Raw genomic sequence first — 14,979 nt, 5'->3', positions numbered from 1 at the left:
ATGAATATGTATCCGAATTCTGGGAAAACAATTGATTATGTATTAGTTCAGCCTATATCTGTAGCATGATTTTTCCTGACAGTGCGCAAGTGAGGTATATCTATCCCCCTGGCACCCAGCATACAAGCAGTGCTGAATAAACCATACCTGCTTTGTAATCTTACTTGGGTTACAGAGTTTGATTCCATATGTCAACCTCCCTGCTCCTGCTGGCTGCACTTTTTCTGATACATGCCAGGATGCCAATGGCCTTTTTGGCCATGTGGGCACACTGCTGACCCACGTTCAGTTGTGTCTACCACCACCCCCAGATCCTTATCCTCTATGCAGCTTTCCAGCCATGCCTGTCCAGCTCGCTCTGTAGGGCCTTCTTACCTCTAAGCATAATGATAATTACTCCCAACTTGATGTCATCTGCAAACTTAATGAGAATGCACTCAACGCCTGCATCCAGGTCCTCAGTGATGATACTAAACAGAACAGGCCCCAGTACTAATTCCTGGGGAACACCTCTCCTGACCGGTCACCAGCTGGATTTCATTCCATTCACCACCACTCTCTGGTCCCAGCTCTCCAGCCAGTTTTTTACCCAGCAAATGGTACAACTGTCTAAATAATGAACAGCTAGCTTCTTCAAGAAAAAACTGGAAGACAGAGTCAAGGGATTTACTGAAGTCTAAGTAGAATACATCAAAAGCCTTTCCCTCATCCACTAGATGAGTCATCTGGTCATAGAAGGAGATCAGGTTATTCAAGAACCCATGCTGTCTGGGTCTCATTCCCTTGTTGTCCCACACATGCTATTTGATCACACTCAAGATGATCTGCTGCATCCCTTTCCCCAATACTGAGGTCAGGCTGACAGGCCTGTGGTTCCCCGGATCCTCAGATAAATATAACACTAGATATAATTATTAATCTTAAATGTGTCCATGATTATAAGCCACTGTTAGAACCCATATGCTGAATCTAGGATTATTCTTGATGAGGAAAGCAGTCCTGCTCAGACAGCTCCTCTCTGTAATTTTATTTTTTACTCCCCGAAGATTAGGACACTGAAAATTGGTTGTTTTGTCTCACTGATGGATAACTAAGGCATTTGATTAACTTCTCTTTCAGGTGCCTAGAGACAAGCAATTCCCACCTTTCTGTAGATCTTAAAGAAATATGAACCTCAAAGCTCACTTTTGGTTGCTTGTGTCTGGTCTCTCTTTGGCATCAGTTTGGGTAGTTAGGGGTGTCTTTGCCACAGCTAAGCAGATACTGTACGCCTATTTGACCTGGCTTCATTGCACTCTTAAGAAACAGCTACCTTGTGTCTTGAAAAGGTGTCTCATGAGATGAGAGAAGAAGTGGTCACTGCAGAGAACGCTGTAAGTGTGGGTGAAAAAAAAAATATATATAAAGAAAAAAATAAAGGATCTACTATTTAAAACATTTTATTTGGGTATTAACTCTGTGGATGGGAAAAAGTCAGAAGCCTGGAGGAGAAATGGAAATGGTTGGAGGAGCTTTAGAGCTTACGTAAAGAACAAAGTTTCACTCTATGCACCACTGGTGGCAGAAGGTTTTAAGCACATTCTTCTGGGTACCTTGGGAAGTTAAAAATAAGTGAAATGTCTGATTTTAATTGCACTGGTGGGTTAGGTGTCCCATCAGTAAGCATACTAACTTTTAATTGCCTCACATTTTCTTTATCTGGTCAAAATGTTCTTCACAAGGAGTTGTGAAATAATGAGATAGATAAGGAATGACTCTATTTAAAAGAAGCTTCCTTTTGAGAAGGCAAAAATGTAGCAAGGGACAGTAAAATCAGCAGCGTCTCAGTAAATATTTTCCTGTGCATGTAAAGATTAGTCAGTTAAAAGATAGTAGACAGCAAAAGTTATCATTGCTTTGTTTTATACCACGTCTACTATATCATATGGTGGTAAGATAATAAAGAGAGGCCTAATTAAACAGCACAGACCTACTTCCATGTCCCTAATGTTCATAAGGGAGTAATAGTCTGAGGTCATAATAGATGGTGCTTAATATTTGGCTTGGCCATTAACTTAGTACAAAACAGTAATTATTCAGAAACTCTGTTATAAAATAATCACCAATATTTATCTCCATACGAGAGAATATATGTGGGATAGCAGTAAAGTATAGGTAAATTCTAATGTAGAAATACCAAAGCTAAGAAGTTGGGTTTGGGTTAGGTTTGGGAAAACAGCTGCTGCTGGAATGTGCTCGTGTTCTACAGAAGTAGCTGCAAGGTTGGTTGTCCAGGATGTAGTAATCCCTATGTGGTAAAGAGTGAAGCTCTTTAGCTATCTTTGTCTATCTAGGACCCATAAATTGTGAATTTTGCTTGTGCCTTGAAGTTGACCATTTACATAAGAATGTGAAAGAATAAACAAAAAAGTGCTTTTTGTCTTGCCCAAAGTCAAGGCTGTTCCACTAAGTTAAATATTCTCATTCAAATAAATTAATCTGAATCCTAACTTGAAATTGTTTACCTTCTATTTTTGCTACTGAAGTATTACTTTTTTGTTATAAGACAACTACTTGTTGTCACACATACTTCAGAAGAAGAAACAGACTGGGAAATGATTTATGGATCAGCAAATTCAGGTCGTCATGGTCACTGGAAGCCGTATAATAGAAAATCCACAAAACACATGAAATAATACCTCCGCTTTCTGTAAATCTTGGAGCCTACGATCAGAGTAAGACAGCAAGAAAGATCAGGATCATCAGTGATCCTTCAGCACTGGCAAAAGATTTATACAAACTAATAGATGGAACTTTGGAAATAGGCTAGATCTTGTGCTGTAAAAGAAATACTAGAAAAACATGCCAGACTCATTCAGATAGAAATTCAATGGCAAATCTGAAAGAAGTTTTAATTTTAACCCTGGATCAAGGCTTTGCCCCAAGCTGTGACCCATCTCAAAGTAACCAGTCATGCTCATTCTGTTACAAAATTTCTTTCTCATTTCTGAAAATATGTTGTGCACTGAGACAAAAATAAATCAATCATGTAAATGTGGTAAAACAAATGCAATCAGTAGACAGTAACAAGTCTTTTTCAATTAGCTTTCAAAATGCCAGTAATTTAGAATTCCAAACTTTCACAGACTGTGATTAAGGAAGTTCTCTCCCTGTTTTTCAATATTAAACTAACTGGTGTGGTCTCCTCAATTGCCTTCTGCAACATCCATCCTAATATTCAGTGTTCACTACAGTGATTCTCTAACACCTTTCTAGTATTTCAAAAGCTGTCTGATATCTATCACTATTCCTATAGTGGTCAGAGCTGCTTCGGACTTATATCCCCAATAGCATATGCCCCAAATCAACATGTTCGGATAGCTCAAGATTTCATCCAACCTTTGATGACAGTGTCATGTGGGAGATGACAATGAGTCTAATGCCTGCCATGATCTCAGCTGTATTTCAGGATATTTGGCATGTCTGAGGTACGTCCAGCATCTGTGGACAATATCGTATCTTCCTAGATATTCTTCTACTGTTTTTGGAAGATGCACTGCTTCCTTGCTTCCCAGCTTTCCCAGAGATCAAGGTTCTTCTCCTTCACAGTTTCTCTTTGTGATTTATCATTTGCCCATTTTTTTGCCTCAGTTGTAAGCTTTGGATTTTTTTTCTTATTTTTTGGAGGGAGTGGGAGGAGTGTAGGAAAAACAATCTGTGCAGGACCTCATAGAAATATCTTCCATAAGACATGAAGATAATTTTGCTTTTAAAGGAATGTAAATTTAAACATAGCAATTTTGTTTAAACCTCTTCCTCTGTTGTAAGCCTTTCCACGGAAAATAGAAAAAAATTATCTGGAGGTTTCCAGTTTTATTATTCTACATGTTTTACATGTTTTGGAAGTGCTCTGGATGAAGTTGATTTCCCCATATTCCTATGTAGTCAATTAAGTTTTCTGTAAATGCTTCAGCACTTGCCTAACTTCACTCGTGGGATGCAACCACATGGCAGTAAAGGGAACAATTCACATAAACAAAATTCAGCACAGGACTTTAGCAGGTTATTTTGGATGTCACATGCATCAATGGAGAGAGGAGTATTTAAAATAAAGAAATGTAATGCAACGACACATCACAAAACTGGTCAATCTAAGATGGAATTAAAAAAGAAAATAAAGTCAAAACCTAAAGTGCCAGTTATTATTTTTTCCCTGCTCTTTTTTTTTTTTTTTTTTTTTTTAATTGATTCATTGATTTCTCAGATTCCTAAATCTATTCCTAGACAGGTAAATAAAGCAGAGCAGGGGCTGTTCCCTAGCCCAGAAACCAACTGCATGGCACAGCTTTTGTCTTGCATCTCCTGAAAGAGATTGCTTCATCAGAAATATCTTCTGGAAGTGCCACCTGGTCAAGCTACTCTCCCCCAACCATGCCTAGCCTTTCCCTGGGAAGCTCTTAGTTGGCCCAAAGCAAAACCATCAAATGTACCCTGCTACTACAACATGCTCAGAGCATCATGCCCTGTTTAGTGCTTTAATATGGATGTTGCTTCTGATTTTCTATGTTTAGCAGAGATATCTCCTCCCATTTCCTTATAATAATTAACAATGAGCTTTTAAATTCTTAGCTTGCTAATTGAAAATGGCAGGGATTTGTTCCTAAGGAAACATTCTTGTATCTATGGCAAGGCATCACTGCCAGAGGGTAAAGGAGTGATTACAAATATATACTTGTTTCTTAGCAACCATTAAGAGCTCCCTTTTCTAATTAATGTTGTACCATTCCTTGAAAGTCTTGTTAGTTCGCAGTACTGAAAGATCAATTAATCTCAGTTAAAAATTTGTGATATGAATAATTTTCATTGAATTCTAGCCAAGCCTGCAATTAATGTTAAGACAAGCAAGAAATCTTTTTTTGTTTTGTTTTGTTTTATTATTAACTTTTATAAAGAGTTTTAAAACACTGAAACATAGAATATGTGTAAACAATAAAGAATGATTTTTTCTTCATTCACTGCCAGTTCAGTTCCTGCTTTACATTCTGAAATTCTAGCAGCCTAAATGGGAAACAGTTTCTCCATGAAAACTTGATGAAGAAATTGCAGAAATCAACAGCAAAAACAGAAGCAAGGGAGAGAAATGGGTTCTCCAAATCTTATACCTTACAGAATTACCATGGCATTTCATTGTAATAGCTAAATTGATCTTAGGATCACCAAGGTTGGAAAAGACCTCCAAGATCATCCAGTCCACACTCTCTACTTATCACCATTATTTCTCAATTTCCCTTAGTACAACATCTGTATGTTCCTTGGATACCTCCAAGGACGGTGACTCAATCATCTCCTTGGGCAGCCCATTCCAGCACCTTACCAATAGAAATTTTCCACTCAACTGAGAACGTATCAGATATTAATCTGGTAAGAACAGATATTACACTTGACCTTAGTCAAGGGGGCAAGAGACAAAATAGAGTGTCTCAGACAAAACAGAAGCTATGGAAATAGGCAGTCGGTGAAAGCTGCGTACGTGAACAGTAGTTTCAGTAAGGAAACCAGGAATGTGATAGGACAGTGAGAAATGGTTTCAAAATGAAGAGGGGAGATTTAAAGTTTTTGCAATAAAGTAGTGAGGAGCTGAAACAGGTTGCCCAGAGAGATGGTGGAAACATCACTGGAGACTTCCAACGTCATGCTGGACAGGGCTCTGAGTATCTGATGCAGCTGTAGGTGTTCCTGTTCATTGCAGGGGAGTTAGATTAGATGGCTTTTAAAGGTCCCTTTCAACTCAAAATATTCTGTGATTTTATGAATCTGATTTTTCAGAAAATATCTTTAGGATTGCACATAAAGAGCTCTATAGGTATGACTGCATAATAGAGGTTTTTATTAGTGTCACGATAGATTTATAACTCAGAATTTCTATCAGCTGCTATAACATACCTTCTCCAAGGTAACAGCAGATGGTGCTGGTAGATAGAGCCAAGCTGTGTTCCCTTGTTACTATGTGGAAGTTCAGTTTGGAGTTGAAGCGAGTGTGCACTGGATAGTTGTCGACTATACCAAAGGAATGTTTTTTTTTCTATAATTATGAATTTGATTGGGTGTTATTTAGACCTGAGATGAATATTGTTGTAGACTGAAGCACTGGACTGCAGTACTTCAGTGGAGAAAAAAAAAGAATGTTTCCTCTAGGAACAAAAGTATTGTTTTGAGCTTCTGTGCCTTGGGTCTGTTGCGTAGGTGCTCTGATAAAGTTACAGATGGAGTACACACACAGCAGATATATTCAATGTCTGCAAGCTGATTTCTACACTACCTGGAGAAAAAGTGCTTGCTTCCTGCTGCTTTCAGTGAGAGGCAGATCCTGAATTACCTAAAAAAAGTTCACTTTGCTACAGAAAATTACTGTTGTCTGAGTTACAAGAGATGACAGACAAGTTAAGCAGGCAGGGAGTAGGCAGCAACAATGCCTGGTGGAGTCTTGTCACACCACTCCTACCCAAATCCATTAGATAACAGCACCTTTCCCCATCCTGAGAGTGAGGATAGGGACATAAAGCCCTTAGAGTCATAGAATCATAGAATCACCAAGGTTGGTTAAAAGACCTACAAGATCATCTAGTCCAATTGTCTTCTGATCACAAATAGTGATCACTAAACCATGTCCCTCAACACAACCTCTAAACATTCCTTGAACACCTCCAGGGTCGGTGACTCCACCGACTCCCGGGCAAACTGTTACAAAGCATCACTGCTCTTTTGGAGAAGAAATTTTTCCAAATATCCAATCTGAACCTCCCCTTATGTGAGTTGAGGCCATTGCCTCTCGTCCTATCTAGTTATGTGGGAGAAGAGGCTTCCCCACCTCACCGCAACCTCCCTTCAGGTAGTTAAGGAGAGTGATAAGGTATCCTCTGAACCTCCTCTCCTCCACACTGAACAATCCCAGCTCCCTCAGCCAGCCCCTATAAGACTTGTGCTCCAGACCCCTTACAGTTTTGTTGCTCTTCTCTGGACACACTCAAGGATCTCAGTGTCTTTCCTGTAGCAAGGGTCCCAAAACTGAACACAGTACTCAAGGTGCAGACTCACCAGGGCTGAGTACAGAGGGATGATCACCTCTCTGCTCCTGTAGGCAGTTCTATTTCTGATACAAGCCACGATGCAATTGGCCTTCTTGGCCACCTGGGCATGCTGCTGGCTCATCTGAGGATCAATCAACACCCCCAGGCCTGTTTCCACACAGAGGAAACTGATTTTCATGTCTGGTAAAGAGAACTAAAATTCTTACAGAAATATTAAACTTATCACTAAGTTCTTATGTGACATTTTATCTTGCATCTTATTGATGCAAGAATTGAAACCTAAATTGGGCCACTGTATAACTGATGAATTTCAGTAATAATGGTAAGTGTCCTTATTATTGTGTGAATTCAACAGATATTCTCTAAAAGAAACTGGCTGTTTAAAATCCATTTCCACAGTCTCCTTCCATTATACATATTCCTATACATGTATACATGTATTTATGATTATCACAGAGTTAACTAGATCAATCTATGCCTGTGACAGGGGGGCAGTAGGTCCCAGGCCCCCCCGACCTGACAAAATGGGAAGGAAAAGGGAAAAGGGATAATGAGATGGGAGTTGGGCTCAAGGATGGGGAAAAACAAACAAACAAACAAACAGTGGCAACGATCTATGGAGGAAAACTTTTTTACTAACTATGATATTGGAATTCAAGATAACACAATATAATGCAATCTAATTGAAATTGAGACTAATAAATCCAATAAGATAGGAGACAGAGAGAGCTCCTGAGACCGAGTCAAACCTGAAAAGCTTGGAACGGCTAGGAAAGCACCCTCCAGCACCCACTGCAAGGCACTAAGAGACCGCCCAGCCTGGAAGGGCCAGATCCCATGACTTCTGTGATGTACAGGGACAGGTACCTAGAATTGGAGCATTAACATTTTAACTCCCAGTGCACTACATGATGTCATGACGTGGAATATGAAAACCAAAAAACACAAAACCGTGACATTCAACCCCTTATTCTACATCACTACATCATGCTTAATATATATACATATATACTAATAGTGATTAAAATGCATTACACAACACATGTCTATATACATATACATAGAATTACTGACTGCACTCCCCCAGTGTGCACATTCAACATCCCTGTTTTTCTGCATAACCCACCAAGTGGACCCAGGTCCCTGGGCAAAAACAGTACTGCGGAGAGGTTTGCCCTTTCCAGAAGCTGGAAGAACCCAAACTGCTTTTCCCAACATGCTCTTTACATGTACTACAGGGACTTTATCTCCCTCTACGGTATGTAGGGAGCTGGATTGGGTAGGACCATCACGACTGATAGATCCTCTGGTATTGACTAACCAGGTGGCTTCTGCCAAATGCTTCTCCCAGTGCTTAAATGTCCTGCCACCCGCTACGCTTTCAACATAGTTTTTAACAACCCATTGTATCATTCAATTTTACCAGAGGCTGTTGCATGATAGGGTTTATGATAAATCCACTCAATGCCATGATCTTTGGCCCAAGTATTTACAAAAGAATTTTTGAAATGAGTCCCATTATCTGACTCAATTCTTTCTGGGGTGCCATGTTGCCACATGACTTGTTTCTCGAGACCCATTATGGGGTTTTGGGCAGTAGCATGGGGTACTGCGTATGTTTCAAGCCACCCAGTGGTTGCCTCCACCATGGTAAGCACATAACACTTACCACTGCGAGATCATGGCAAGGTGATATAATCAACCTGCCATGCCTCCGCATATTTATACTTTTGCCATCGCCCTTCCCCCCAGAGTGGTTTCATTCTCTTGGCTTGTTTAATTATGGCACATGTGTCACAGTCATGAATAACCTGTGCAATAGCATCCATAGTTAAGTTCACCTCTCGGTCTCTAGCCCACTTATATATTGCATCTCTTCCTTGATGGCCCAAATCTCATGGGCCCAGAGAGCTAGAAATAATTCACCCTTGTTCTGCCAGTCCAGGTCTACTTGAGTCACCTCAATTTTCACAGCTCAGTCTACCTGATGGTTATTTTGCTGTTCTTCAGTAGCCCGACTCTTGGGCACATGAGCATCTACATGGCACACCTTTACAACTATATCCTTTATTTGGGAAGCAATATCTTTCCACAGTTCAGCAGCCCAAATAGGTTTACCCCTTCTTTGCCAGTTATTTTGCTCCCACTGCTGTAACCACCCCCATAAGGCATTTGCCACCATTCATGAGTCAGTGTAAAGATAAAGCACTGGTCACCTCTCCCATTCAGCAACATTTAAGGCCAGTTGGACAGCCTTTACCTCTGCAAATTGGCTTGATTCTCCTTTCCCTTCAGTGGCCTGTGCAACTCGTCATATGGGGCTCCACACAGCAGATTTCCATCTGTGATGCTTCTCTGAAATACAACACTATCCTTCTGTGAATAGGGCCAATTTCTTTTCTGGTAGTTCATTGTATGGTGGGGCTTCTTCAGATCGTGATACTTCTTCTCCAGATGATGTTCCAAACTTTTCACCTTCAGGCCAGTCCATAATCACCTCTAAGATTCCTGGACAGCTGAGGTTCCCCATCCATGCTCCTTGTGTAATAAGTGCAATCCACTTACTCCAAGTGACATCCATCAGTAGCATGATGGGTGGGGGGAACCTTTCCCTTGAACATCCAGTTCAGCACCGGCAGTCGAGGTGCCAGAAGGAGCTGTGTTTCAGTATCGACTACTTCAGAAGCAGCCCGAACCCCCTCATACATGGCTAAAATCTTCTCAGTTGGAGTGTGGCACTCTTTGGACCCCCTGTATGCTCGACTCCAGAATCCCAGGGGTCAGCCTTGGGTATCTCCTGAGGCTCCTTGCCACAGATTCCAAGTGGGACCTTTCTCTCCAGCAGCAGTGTAGAAGATATTCTTTACATCCTGTCCCATCTGTACTGGCCCTAGAGCCACAGCACGGGCTATCTCCTATTTAATCTGTTCAAAAACCTGCTGCTGCTCAGGACCTCATGTAAAATCATTCTTCTTTCACTCACCTGATAAAGGGGGCTTACAATAAAGCTATAGTTTGGAACATGCATTCTCCAAAAGCCCACTATGCCCAGAAAAGACTGTCTCTCTCTTGCTAGTGGGTGGAGACGTAGCAGTGATTTTGTCAATTACATCTGCTGGAATGTGACAATGCCCATCTTGCCACTTTATACCTAGGAATTGAATCTCCTGAGCAGGTCCTTACACTTTGCTTCGCTTAATAGCAAAACCAGCACGCAGAAGAATTTGGATTATTCGCTCTCCTTTCGTGAAGACTTCTTCTGCTGTATCGCCCCACACAACGATATCATCAATGTACTGCAAGTGCTCAGGAGAACTGCCCTGTTCTAATACAGTTTGGATCAACCCGTGGCAAATGGTTGGGCTGTGTTTCCACCCCTGGGGCAAACGGTTCCAAGTATACTGAACACCCCTCCAGGTGAAAGTAAACTGTGGCCTACATTCTTTGGCCAAAGGAATGGAGAAAAAGGCATTAGCAATGGTGGCAAACCATTTGGCTGCATTTCACTCCAGTTCGTACTGGAGTTCTAACATGTCCAGCACAGCAGCACTCAGTGGGGGTCTGACTTCATTCAGGCCACGGTAGTCCACCGTCAGCCTCCATTCTCCACTGTTTTTTTGCACTGTTAAAAGGTGAGTGAGTTTTGCTGATCACTCCCTGACTCTCTAGTTGATGAATCAACTTATGAATGGGGAGCAAGGAATCCCTGTTGGTGCGGTACTGCCGTCTGTGCACCATTTTTGTGGCAGTCGGTACCTGTTGCTCTTTTACTTGTAGCAACCCCACAACAGACGGATCTTCTGACAGGCCAGGCAAAACAGACAGCTGCTTAATGTTGTTTGTGTCTACAGCAGCTATTCCAAAGGCCCATCGACATCCCTTAGGATCCTTGAAATGTCCCCTTCTGAGGTAATCGATACCAAGTATACATGGAGCCCCTGGGCCAGTCACAATAAGATGTTTTTGCCAGATTTCAGCCTCCAAAACAGTCAATTCTTGAGAGCCCCCTGTCACTCCAGAAATATAAATTGATTCTGTCCCTTCGTGACTCGAGGGCATCAGAGTGCACTGTGTTGGAGGCCAAGATAAGCCTCACAAAACCATGACTATAATCTTAGTAAATCATAAAATCTCTGCTCTCATCAGCATTTCTAATGTTTGATTACAATCATGGTATAACTATGTACCCTTCATAATGTCGAGAACAAAGAAAAGTATGAGGTGTCAGCACTTCCTGCTCCTATTGAAAAAATATTTGTTAAATATTTTACACTCAGAAGCTGTAATCCTGCAAACACATAGGAACAGAAGCAACCTATAGTATCTGAATATTGTGACTACTATCAAGGGCAACAATTTTCTATGATGTCTTGAAAAATCAAGGGATTAATGGAGGACATATATTATTCTACAGTCTCAGCTGACATCTGTTCTCCTGTTGTTGCTTTTCACACATTTTCCATAATGAAAAACAATTTGAACTTAACAAAACTATTGGCAGCTGACGTAACTACTGGGCTAGTACTCCCTGCAAAGCAGCAGAAGAAAAAGCAAGTGTGCTGAGTCCTGGGAAGTCTCTGGAGGAGTGGGATTCAAAGAAACCATGCAAAATTCAAAGTAAATGGTGGATTAAAAACAGTGGTGGAAAGGAACAGAAATATACTTCTCATTCTCTGCCACATTAATTACTTTTAAATTGTTACTGGATATGATACTATTGCTTTATACAAATGTACAACTATTCTATATTAAGAAAACCCCAAACCCTCTTCTCTCTATAGCCTTCTCTATAGAGGAGGAATACAGAAAGTCTAAAAAACTTAAGCTCTTCTATGGATCTCTTTTCTCCTCTTTCCCCTATTGCTTTATTTAAGTCCAGAGACTATAACTGAGCTAGTAATTTAGTTACGAATGTTCCCATTTGAAGTTATTTGCAACTGAAAGTGTTGATAACCACATTGGTAAAATATGATCTTCATCAGTAAATTGGAAACACACATGCAATGTGATATATAAACCCTATGAAATGGCACCAGTTGACTAACACTTGGAAAGAAAAAAATGTATAACAGTGCATGTTGTTACGCCTTCATACAGTTCATGGTAGTCTAAAGTTTTAGCATTTCTGTTTCCTCCATCTTACATCGGCATAACAGATCTGAAAAGTGTTTAGGAAAAGGTCATAGGATGTTTAAAGGTAAAAACCATTTTCCATCGTTTGAACATGTGGAACTGATGCTGTGTTAGCACTAAGGTCTGTGATCCCTTGTGTCCCTAAGTCTCTGGGACTGAGTTGGACAATTCATAAAGTAGTTCATTGTGAGAAGTCAGAACTCAAGAGGACTGTGTTCCTCACTTATTTTCAGACATCCCTGAAGTTTTATACTCCTCTGCCCCATCCCTGATTAGGTGGTAGATTTCATCTGTCCTTGACATTTAGTTGGGATCAGGACTCGTTTAATTTTTCCCTATTTTGTTCTACCAGTCAGTCTTCATGCCTACTCTACAATCTTTTGAAATTTTGCCTATTTTACTACTCACAGATACACAGGTACACAGCTACAAGTTAAATCATCAGATAACACATTTGTAACTAATAAAAGCAAACATTTTTTTCATGAACCATGTGAACCTCCTTGTCATAACAATATTCTGTGTGCCAAATTTGTGTCACTGAAAGGGAGAACGGACAAGTTCATAGATCAGAAACTTATCAAAAAAAGCCACTGCAAATGAAGAGATGATATATAGGAATTATTGCCCAAACCAGATATTACTAAATAGATTACACACCTGCACAAAGTTGGCAGATACGACACTAGACTTCTGCCTTTCTGTAAGCAGCTGGATATTGTGGAGGATACACACAGAGACATCTGGAATACCAGCAGGCATTTACATTCAGATGGCTGAATCTCTTTCTAACACATAACACAAAAGATCTGAGGGCCTTTGAAAGCTACCTGTCAGTATCAGACAGGTAAATCATAGAATCATTAAGGTTGGAAAAGACCACTAAGATCATCTAGTCCAATTATCAATGCATCATCACTGTGTCCACTAACCATGACTCTGCCACTAAACCATGTCTCAGACAGACCTTCTATCTAACTCTTCTTTTTTTATGTAATGTTATAGCTGGACAAGTAATGAAGAAGAAAGATCTCTGAGGCACACACTGAGGTTAGTCTAAAGTGATATTATTTGCGTTACGACTACATGTAACCAAACGTTAGGCAAAATCACTGCAAGGGAAATGTGGCGAATCTATTGATGGAGGCAGTGATATGTATCAGCAGCTGAAATATAAATGACTGTCAGGTCACAAACCTAGGGGATGTGCTGTAAATCATGGGAAACTTGAGACAGTCAGCTGCAACTCAGTCTATGACCTCGAGCAGCAGGATAGCTAAGTCCTGCTGCAGTTGATGAATAGCACAATGCCCCTTTGCTGCATGCTCCTTGTAACTGTATATCAAATACAGGATGAGCAGCATGACTGGTGCTAAGCCTGTGGAGAGGGGGAACAGCTCAGTAACAATCAGGAAAAGGAGCATCCTGTCATTTAGTCATCAGCATGCTGAGAAGGCACAGAGGAAGGCAACTGCTCTTTGAGTAAACCAGTTCTAAAGGAGGTAGATATGATACCAAGTTATGACTGAAGAGATCTGCTCCAGGTCTTTTAACTAGGTTGTGAATGACTGAAATTTCTATGAAGGTAGAAAGGCATTCAAGGCCATTTTGCTGGTTGTGTGAGTTTCCTCTTTGTATTTTTTAATATCTTCAGAAGAAATCAGCTTCCCCACTGTCCCGGTTTCATGGAATCATAGAATGGCTTAGGTTGGAAGGGACCTTAAAGATCACACATTTACAGACCCCAACCATGGGCTTGCCAACCACTATGTTAGGCTGCTCAGATTTCTGCTGGGATTTTCTTCACAGTGTCTGCCATAATGCTATATTTTGACTTTAGGAGAAAAGCAATGTTGATTACATACTGATGTTTTAGTTGTTGCTGAACAGTGCTGCTCAGAGCCAAGGACTTTTCAGTTTCTAAGCTTCTAGCACTGTCCTGCCAGTGAATGAGCTAGGGAGCAGGAGCATGAGTTTTTGGAAGGGGACAGATCCAGGTCAGCTGACTTAAAGTGGCAAAAGGGATATATAAGTTATAAAACTGAGGGGAATTGCTTGGGGAGGGTGGGGGGGGGGGGGGTACCACTGTGTGGGGGGCATAGGTTGGCAAGCAGTGTGCAATTTGTAGTTTCTCTCTTCCATTTCTATCTCAGTAAACAGTTTTTATCTCAGCCTATGAGTTCCACCTTTTTTTCCCAATACTCACCCCCATCCCACTGGGTGGGACAGGGAGTGAATGAAGGGCTGTGTGCTGTTTAACTGCTTTCTGGGTTAAACCATAACATTCAGTAATCTGTTAGAGGGAGGAGTCTGTGGTTTTGATCGATCTTGCCAGTGGTCTGCGTAGAAGAACAAATTGCTGGTAATTACAGAGACCAAGTATATCCATGGAAGGAGCTGAGACTGTCTGTCCTACAACAGCAAAAGAGAAAATAATGTGCAGACCAGATTCCTAATAACAGTCAAAATGTTATGGTCAACAAAGTTGTAGATAGTATATACAACTGGAAACTGATCTTGTTGATGTCAGTGCAAACACAGAACAGCCCAACTCTAGTTAGTGGACTCCAACTGTTTTACAAAGCAAAATAAAGGCAAGAAAAAGTTCAGCCCAAGTGTATTGCAATGGATTCTTCTATCATCAGAGTACATGTGTCATTCAGCTCTTCCACAAGGCACTGCAAACTGTAGCTGAACTCGTGATCATTACTTTCCTTTCTTCCTCTAGTTGTCACAGTTAAAAACACTTCAGTGCTCGTATTTTTATTGTACCATTCTA

General features: G+C 40.8%; 1 pseudogene; it reads right to left on the bottom strand.

Moving 5' to 3' along the window:
• Nucleotides 1–5,294: 5,294 nt before the first annotated feature.
• LOC116241949 (U2 spliceosomal RNA) lies at nucleotides 5,295–5,449 on the bottom strand (annotated as a pseudogene).
• Between the last annotated feature and the right edge of the window lie 9,530 nt (nucleotides 5,450–14,979).

This window comes from Phasianus colchicus, chromosome 1, assembly GCF_987193195.1.
Source record: "Phasianus colchicus chromosome 1, bPhaCol1.hap1.1, whole genome shotgun sequence".
Taxonomy (NCBI): domain Eukaryota; kingdom Metazoa; phylum Chordata; class Aves; order Galliformes; family Phasianidae; genus Phasianus; species Phasianus colchicus.
Note: the sequence above shows the minus strand (reverse complement) of the source record. Positions and strands in the feature narration are given on the sequence as shown.